Source organism: Molossus molossus, unplaced genomic scaffold (genome assembly GCF_014108415.1).
Source record: "Molossus molossus isolate mMolMol1 unplaced genomic scaffold, mMolMol1.p scaffold_m16_p_3, whole genome shotgun sequence".
In the NCBI taxonomy this organism is placed as follows: Eukaryota; Metazoa; Chordata; class Mammalia; order Chiroptera; family Molossidae; genus Molossus; species Molossus molossus.
The window spans coordinates 48,238,930-48,248,319 of record NW_023425366.1 but is presented as its reverse complement, the minus strand read 5'-3'; positions in this window follow the sequence as shown (position 1 = coordinate 48,248,319).

Genomic DNA, 9,390 nt, shown 5'->3' with positions numbered 1-9,390 from the left:
CTAGTGGTATCAGCTATGGGGCCTGTGCCAGCTGCTGCAGCAGGAGGGTCTCCCGGGAGCACCTCGTGGCATAATTTGGAAAGACTTCCTGGTTTCATTTCCTCCACACCCGATTCCCCAGACTTCCTAGGGATCCTGGTCCCTCAGCATCCCTTAATAAATCACTGTTGTGCTTAAGCCAACGGGTAAGTCTGTGTTTACAATGAAGGACTCTGAATGATACACATACGTTCTTATTTAATACTCATTCAATTCAACGGGATCAAATATATTAGTCCTATTTAGTAAAAAGGAAAGTGAGAAGCAGGGAAATTAAAAAGCTTGTCCAAGGCCAGACAGCCAAATGAAAAAAAAAAGGGCAAAACTGAAGTCAGGGTCCCATGTAAATGGCCTCAGAGCCCCTGCCCCTTCCCAGACCCGGAAAGAGGCCGCAGATGCTGAATAGTGGAGGACGGAATATCTTTGGCTTGGCATCCTTCCCCTCATGGTTCAGCCAAGGAAAATGATCTGAGGCTCAAGGGTGCCTAAACTTTGCTAACCAATGTCTCCCATTTATTGAAGTTATTCAGAGAATGTGGGCTCTACTGGATGCTTCCATGGTTTTGTGTTTTTGTAATTTGTGATTTCCTAGCAAAACGTCTTTCTGAAAAATTTCTTCCTTTCTGCGTTGAACTTGGAGGAGGAGATTTTTCCCACGCATCAGCCAATATTAGACTGGTCACCACATGTATGGCCTGAGGACCCAGTTTTAGAAGAGTTGGGGCAGGTAGTGATCGTCCTGGAGGGAAGAAACCAGGAGTCGCTGATGGCTCCTCTTCCTGGTGGCTGCTCACAGATGCCACCCACCCAGACCTCCTCAAGGAAAACATTTAGACCCAACGCCACTGTAGCAGAACCAGCTCTATCCAGCAAACCAACTCTCATTCTCCTTGGAAAGTCGCTGAATTTGAAAGCTGGAAGGAACCTTAGATGTCTCATTTTGCGTGTGAGAAAACTAGTCCAGAAGGACTTTCCTGAAGGCACACAATTAATGGCCAGTGAGGGTCATTGCTTTGGGTTGAGCACAACAGAAACGACAGAAGCACTTTATAATCAGAAAAAAAGAAAGCTTAAGAAAGAACATATGGCTATTTATGTTTTACAATTTAACTGGGGAGACGTGTACTGAGAGATGAGCGAGCATGTGAACTGTAAAAGTGCTGCAGGAATTCAGGGCTGGAGGCATCACAAAGGGGCAGGGTGGTCAGAACTGGCTTCAGGGGAAGTGGAGGGGCCACCAGAAGAGCCTGGCATGGGGCTATTGCCAGGGGAGGAGCAGAGAACAGCGGGCCCCTCTCTGGCTGGGCCTGGGGAAGGGGGGGGGGGGCGCTTTCCAACTCTATCCCTGCGCTAAAATCCTGGGTTCTGGAGGAAAAATGGGGAAGCCCAGGAAGGTGGTTGTGCCAGGTGATCCATAGCTGTCCCAGAGAGCGCAAGCAAGCCCTGGGTTACCGGTACAGAGCAGCTTAGGGGTTCAGGCGGGGCTCTTCCCTCCTCCTGGCTGCGAGAAGTTGGCTCTCGCCCGCTGCCTTCCTCGCCAGCTGCTGCTCTTGCAAGGCAGGCTCCGTGCGCACCAGGCTCCGCGTGCACCGAGGTCGGGCCTGCAGCGAAGGCGGTGGCCCTGCAGCCCGCCCTCTCCAGAGCCGCATCCGGTGCCGGCAAGTCCCAGTTTCATTATATACTCGTGCTTCCCATCCATCCAATCCCACCACTGCCGTTCATGCTGCAGGGGGAAAAAGACACTCTTCTCCAATACACTTGTTCACAGTAGCCACGATGTGGAAAGAACAGGCACGCAATATGAAACCCAGGAATAAGGCTGTTAAAAGTATGGAAAGAAACCAGACAAGTAGAAAACAGACCATATTCCAGAAAGCAGAATGGGCCTTGCCCTCGGGTTGCTGCCTGGGACTCCGCTGCTGGGGAGAAGGCTGGAGTCCCAGTTCTCCCCTGCACTGCCTGCCCCACCCCTTGCTCTCCAAGTCTTAGTCAGTTGTCCAAGCTGTTTTGATTGCCTTTTGCCTGTTGAAACTCTCACTAATGGCACAAGACCCTTCCAGGATAGAAAGCTTTATCCACTAACGTTTTCATTCATCCAGTCCACAAATATTTACTGAGTGCCTGAAATGGACCAGGAAGAAAGAGAAAATAAAGAATAAATAAGTGAATTAATTATATGTTAGGAGTTGATTTAAAGACATAGATTAGGGTAAGGAGGATCAGAGTGTGGTGGGTTCCAATTTAAAACAAGTGACCTGAGTAGACAGGAAACTGTCCAGACAGAAATGAGACGGAACAGATTGGCTGCCTCCACCTCAGGGCAGCCCCTCAGGGGGCTTTGCGTTCACAGGTTTGCATAAAGCTGGAGGAGTGTGAAAGGGTGGCTATCTGTACTTCTAGAATAGGGTGGGAGGTGGAGCATCAATTGTTCATATCTTAATGGAGCATTGTAGTTGGACTTCCCCAGCTTCCATTCCTAACCTCTGGAGATCTGGAAAAGAGTGTGACTTGAAGAAAGGTAGGGAGGAGGGGAGGGGAAAGATAATGAAATACAAGGAGTTCTGTGCTCAGATGGGCACGGGTCCTAAGGTTGCTTCTGAGAGAGAGAGAGTGTCAGGTGGGTCCAGCTTAGGGTAGGCACGAAGTTCAGGGACATATTTTAATAATCCTAAATTAGATTTTTCAATTGGGTTGATAATAACAATAATTAAAATTTAGCCTTGGCTGGTTTGGCTCAGCAGTTGGAGCATTGGCCTGTGGATCCGAAAAGAGTCTCTGGTTTGATTCCCATTCAAGGGGCACGTACCTCAGTTTCGGGTTCAAAATCAACCGCAGTCGGGGTTGGGCGGAAGGTAACCGATCGATTTCTCTCTCTCGAATCCATGTTTCTCTCTCTCTCTCCCTTCCTTTCACTCTATCTGAAAAGAAAAAGAAAAAGAAAAAGAAAACAATCCTCAGGGGAGGATAAAAAAAAAAAAAAAGGCTTTTTACTGAGTGCTTACTATGCAACAGGCGTTGTGTACAGGTTTCATAGGGAACCTTTTGGTCTCTGGCTTTTCTTCAACTGGAATATGAAGAGGTTCAGAACAGCCCCCTCATCCCCAAATGTGCCACTTTGGCATGTAGATCATTTTGACTTAGAGACCCCTGAGATCCCACAAGAAACTTTCACCTCTTCCTTAAAGATTTAAATTTGGGGCATTGCTCATAATAACAGTTATCACTGGAAATACTTTTCTGTCCTATCTATATGGCAGAGCAAACTTCTAATCACTGAACATCTGCTCTTCTCATCATCCTGCAATGATCTTCCGCCCTTCTGAAGCCCCAAGGTATCTCACCCCATCCTTAGCTCAGAATGCCGTGAACACCTCATTTTAACTGTCCCGGAACTTCTCGTGTATGTGGGGTCTCTGACTCCCCTGTGTGTGGGGTCCTCATACATACGTACGTAATTAAATCTGGTTGTTTTCTCTTGATAATCTAATCTGTCTCATGTAGATTTAATTATTAGACCCATCAAAAAAACCTAGAAGAGTAGAGGGAAGTTTCTTCCTCCCCCACAAAGGTCGTGTAAGCTCCGGGAGAAAGAGAACGTGTTCTGTTTCACTGCTGAGCCTGAGCCGGCCTGGCACACAGAGGGTGCTCGCTGAATGCACGGAGGATTGCTGTGGGCCTGACAGTGAGGCGCTCTCAGGCCCTTTCTATTCTTCAGGGTGTGGCAAATATAACAATATATCTCTTTCTCCTTATTGGTAACCACTCTGCATATGACTCCTCCCCTGGTTATGATAATGTTTCTTTACCGTGTTTGCCACCTTCACCCACCTGACAGTGAATGGGTGGGTAGAGGAAGAAAAAGGAGGATGAGGGGACAAGAAAACCTTATCTTGCCATCACCCATTACCTCATTTAGTTCTTCTTCTTCTTCTTTTTTTTTTAATGAATTTTTTATTTATTTTTTTGTTACAGATATTTTACCTTTTTACCCCATTGGCACCCCCCACCCCACCCCACCTCCGCCCCGTCCCCGGCTTAGTTGTCCATGTCCATTGGTCATGCATACATGCATATAAGTTCTGTGGTTTATCTCTTCCCATCCCCCCACCCCCTCACCCCCTCTTCTGAGGGATGTCAGTCTGTGCCCTACTTCCATGTTTCTGGGTCTACTGTATTCCTCAGACTATTATGTTCATTATATTCCGTATATAAGTGAGATCATGTGGTATTTGTCTTTTTCTGCTTGGCTTCTTTCACTTAGGATAATACTTTCCAGGTCCCTCCATGTCATCTCAAAGGATAAGAGATCTTTCTTTCTTACCGCTGCATAGGACTCCATTGTGTATATGTACCACAGCTTTTTTATCCATTCGTCTACTGGTGGACACTTGGGCTATTTCCAGATCTTAGCTATTGTAAATAGTGCTGCTATGAACATGGGGGTACATATATTCTTCCTGATTGGTGTTTCAGGCTTCTGAGGGTATATTCCTAGAAGTGGGATCACTGGGTCAAATGGAAGTTCAATTTTTAATTTTTTGAGGTAGCACCATATTGTTTTCCATAGCGGCTGCACCAGTCTGCATTCCCACCAGCAGTGTATTAGAGTCCCCTTTTCTCCACACCCTCGCCAACACTTGTTGTTTGATGATTTGCTGATGGCGGCCATTCTGACAGGTGTGAGGTGATACCTCATTGTTGTTTTAATTTGCATCTCTTTGATGATTAGTGATGTGGAGCATTTCTTCATATGTCTTTTGGCCATTTGTATGTCCTGTTTGGAGAGGTGTCTATTCAGCTCCTCTGCCCATTTTTTAATTGGGTTCTTTGTCTTCCTTTTGTTGAGTTGTATGAGCACTCTATATATATTGGAAATTAACCCCTTATCTGATACATCATTGGCAGTGATGTTCTCCCATACAGTGGGTTGCCTTTCCATTTTGATGATTGTTTCTTTTGCTGTGCAGAAGCTTTTTAGTTTGATGTAGTCCCATGTGTTCATTTTCTCCTTTATTTCTGTTGCCTTAGGTGATGTATCAGTGAAAATTCTGCTCCGTATGATGTCCGAAATTTTGTTGCCTACATTTTCTTCTAGAATTTTTATGGATTCACGGGTCACATTTAAGTCTTTTATCCATTTCGAGTTTATTTTTGTGTAGGGTGTAAGTTGATGGTCTAGTTTCATTTTTTTGCATGTAGCTGTCCAATTTTCCCAACACCATTTATTAAAGAGGCTGTCTTTACTCCACTGCATGCTCTTGCCACCTTTGTCAAATATTAATTGAGCATATTGCCTTGGGTCCATTTCTGGGTTTTCAGTTCTGTTCCACTGGTCTATATGCCTGTTCTTGTGCCAGTACCAGGCTGTTTTGGTTACAGTCGCTTTGTAGTATAACCTGATATCTGGTATTGTGATCCCACCTACTTTGTTCTTTTTTTTTTTCAAGATTGCTGTGGCTATTCGGGGTCTTTTTTGGTTCCATATGAACTTTTGAAGTATTTGTTCTAGTTCTATGAAATATGTCGTTGGTATTTTGATGGGGATTGCATTGAATCTATAGATTGCTTTGGGTAGTATGGACATTTTAATGATGTTAATTCTCCCAATCCACGAACAGGGTATGTGCTTCCACTTTTTTATATCTTGCTCTATGTCTTTTTTCAATGACCTGTAGTTTTCTGCAAATAGGTCCTTTACTTCTTTGGTTAAGTTTATTCCTAGGTATCGTAATTTTTTTGGCATGATGGTAAATGGGATTGTTTTTTCAGTTTCTCTTTCTGTGAGTTCATCATTGGTGTACAAGAATGCCGTCGATTTCTTGACGTTAATTTTGTATCCTGCTACTTTGCCAAATTCATTTATTAAGTCTAATAGATTTTTGATGGAGTCTTTAGGGTTTCATTTAGTTCTTATAACAACCGATTTTATAGAATAGGGGACTGAGACTTAGAAAGAGTACGTGGTTGCCAAGGAGCCTTGGACCATTTTGATTATCCCCCTTGTCCCGCTTACCCCACCTCCAAGGGTAGGATAGTGTTTAGGGCAGGTTCCTTGCTGTTTAGAGGATATTAAAAACACGCTAGATCCTTTAACAATTAATTCAAAGCCAGAGACTACCGTATTTTATTTTTTGGAATGAACAATGAATTGGGTTGAGTTCACTATTACTTAGGGTTGGCTTAGTGCTTGGACATGATTGGGCCATGAAGATAATTTGGGAGCAGGGTTTAGGTTATTACTGTTTGGCCTATTTACCTCCTCTGAGATTGTCAAGGAACGAGGGTGTGTTAGTGCCTGTTGTGTACTTGGTGCTAATCACAGCACTGAGTGGGCAACAGCAGAAAGGATGAAGACGCAGTAGAAATCCTCCCACCCAATCTGACTGTGCTGATGCTTAGCAGTTACTGAGAATAATAAAAATATGACACTACCCAAAGAGTTTTATTTTAGTTGCATATGTACATGTAAATGAATATGTAAACACATGAATTTGTATAAATGCCTATAAATGTAAATTCACTTGCCATGTTTTCACATAAAGCTAAGACCTTTGCTTTGATCAGGGAATGGCTGGCTGGAGTTCTGTATTGTCTTTCTGGAATAAATCACACGCATGATGAATCATCTACCATTTTCCAATTTTGGTTTCTTTCAAGTGAATCAGCAACTTCAGGACAATTTTCAAGTTTGTTCAGTGCAGAATACTTCTAGATTTTTTTGGGCTATTCCCCCCTCGTCTTTTAGAATTTTTTTTTTTAATCACACCTGATGTGAGGTTTTTATGTGTGTGTGAAGTTCAAATTTATGAGTCTTTTCAAAGCACCCAAAATAGATTTTGTAGAAGCATTTCTTTTTTTCTATTCACATACTTCAAGTTGACCTATGAATTAATTAGATTATGTAATTATAATAAAAGCACTCCTGGTATAAACGGATAGGGGAGCAGACTGATCCTTGGCAAATTGAGCGACACAACAGTTGGGGCTGAAGATCCCACCATGATCTGTAAGTACATACAGCTATGAGGAAGCAGTAACTATGCTGAAGCAGCTACAGTTGACTGAGGGAGGGCCAAGGAGCCCATATGCAGAAACAAGCAGGGTCTTTGGGGAGACTATGCTTCAGGAAGAGGAGGGGATCGCTGAATTCTTGAGTCATCTTACTCCCTGATCGATAGCATTCCAGTTCTAAATTGTGTTCCCATACAGATGGATTCTTTCAATAATTCATTTTTTCCTTAGGATTATGAGTGGATCTCTGTTCTTTAAAGTCAAAAAGATGGAAACAGAACAAGCACCCTTACTGAATACTGTGTGTAGGTCATCAGAGGTCCGACGTGTCTAGGGCTTGGGACCAATACTGCAGGTTTCCTCTGCTCTGCTCTTTGGGCTGCACTACTTCTCCTTGGTTGTTCTCTGTGTTTCCCAAGTCCCTTCCCCTCACTCTTGGGGGCGGGGTCTATTTCTTCCTGAATGATCATTATTTCTAGGCTTTGCTCTGGCTTCTCTTTTTTTACCACTTGATTCTCATATTTTATTCACTTTTTTTCCTGCTCCTTCTGTTTTTCTTCCACTTAACTCTCCTGGACTACCAGGCTTTGACATTCTCGATGGTTGGCTTTTATAACCTTCAGAGGTCCTGCTCTCTCTGAGTATGCGCTGTTGTCTGGGGCAAACAATGGTTGTGTCTTCTGCAACCTTCAAGATTTTAATATTCCCAGAGTGCTCACCCCCAGAGGCCTTCGGGATATTTTCAGGTTTGCAGCTGTGGTGGAGAATAGGGTGTGCCAGATGTCAGAGTAATAATTAGTTGACTCTTTTTTTTTTTATATCCTCACCCGAGGATATTTTTTGCATTTATCTTCAGATAGAGTGGGAGGGAGAGGGAGGAAGAGAGAGAAACATTGATGTGAAAGAGACACATCGACTGGTTGCCACCCACACAACCCCAATGGGGGGCAGGAACAAACTGCAACTGAGGTACATGCCCTTAGTGGGAACCGAACCCTGGACTCTCCAGTCGCGGGCCCATACTCTAACCACTGAGCAAACCGGTTGACTCTTAATGCGTTATTATTATTATTTTGGAAGTAAAATCTTGCATTTGGAATCCCTTGCCTATTTGAAAATTAGTTTGCATTCCATGAGCTCAAACAAGGTGAGCTGTAGGGGGCAAATGAGTCAAGGTGTTTGTTGTGCTAAATTCAGGAAAAAGCCAACTCGGATTAAAAACTGACCTCAAGTAATGAATAGCATAATATTGTTAGATAATTAAGAACTGATGATAGTGCTGTTTCTAATACTAGCTAGAAAACACCTGAACACAGTATAAACAAGCAAAATAGAATAATTCTGAAAGAGAGAGTTTTCAATTTCCCACATGCCAGGTAACTGAAATTTCTTACAGTTCACTTTCTTGAGAGATTGGAAAACCTATTCTTGTCTAGTTTCTAGATCCCCATGGATCTTTACATCTGACAAAAAGGTGAACCTTAGGATCACAGGTTGGCCTCATAGCATGAGAAAATAAAGTGACCCAACATCTTTAAAACACCACTTTCTGTGTATGGTTTTAGAAAGTGTGGAGCAAACTGGTTCAGACAGGGCACAGCTTTCTATCGCCCCTTTCCCTTCTCCCACTGAAAAAGTAGAAAAGCAGACCTCTCACCCATTCTGGATCTGACTGTGCAGCACTGCTACCCTGGAGTGTAAAAGATGCTGAACACCAAACAAATAAACAATTCAAGAATGCAGTCTTTCTGAGAGAGAGCCACATGAAAGCAAAGCAGAGACAGCACTGGGAGGAAATAGCAAAGGTATGGCACTTGTTTTATTCAGGGGAAAAGGTCATGCATGCATGCATGCATGTGTCCATCCATTCATGTAGCTTAGAATTTAAATGTAGATGTGTTTGCCAAGGGATGTGTATTAACATGTTTTTTTATTTTGAGATGATAAAATAATAATAATAATAATAAAAAAAAAACCAGAAACAATCAGAAAGAATGTCTGAATGAAAGTAAATCTGATTTTGCTAATTTTCAATGAGGACAGCTTTGCCAAAGATGTAACGTGGTAGACATTTTCTATAAATTATATAAGCTAAGCTTGTAGTTTCAACGTTTTAAAAATATTAAAGTATTAAACAATTTAAAATATGGCAGAAATTTCATTCTTTGCATTTATTTAAACTAGTGATGAAAATTTAGGATTCCAGCTTAAAAATTTGTGAATGGGTATAGAGTTTTCCCCAAAAATTTCACCTTGGGGATATCAGAGCAAAAGAATAGGCTACAGCTGTTATAAAAATGGTCTAGGGAGTGACGATGTTTTGTTTAGCAAAGAGAGGGG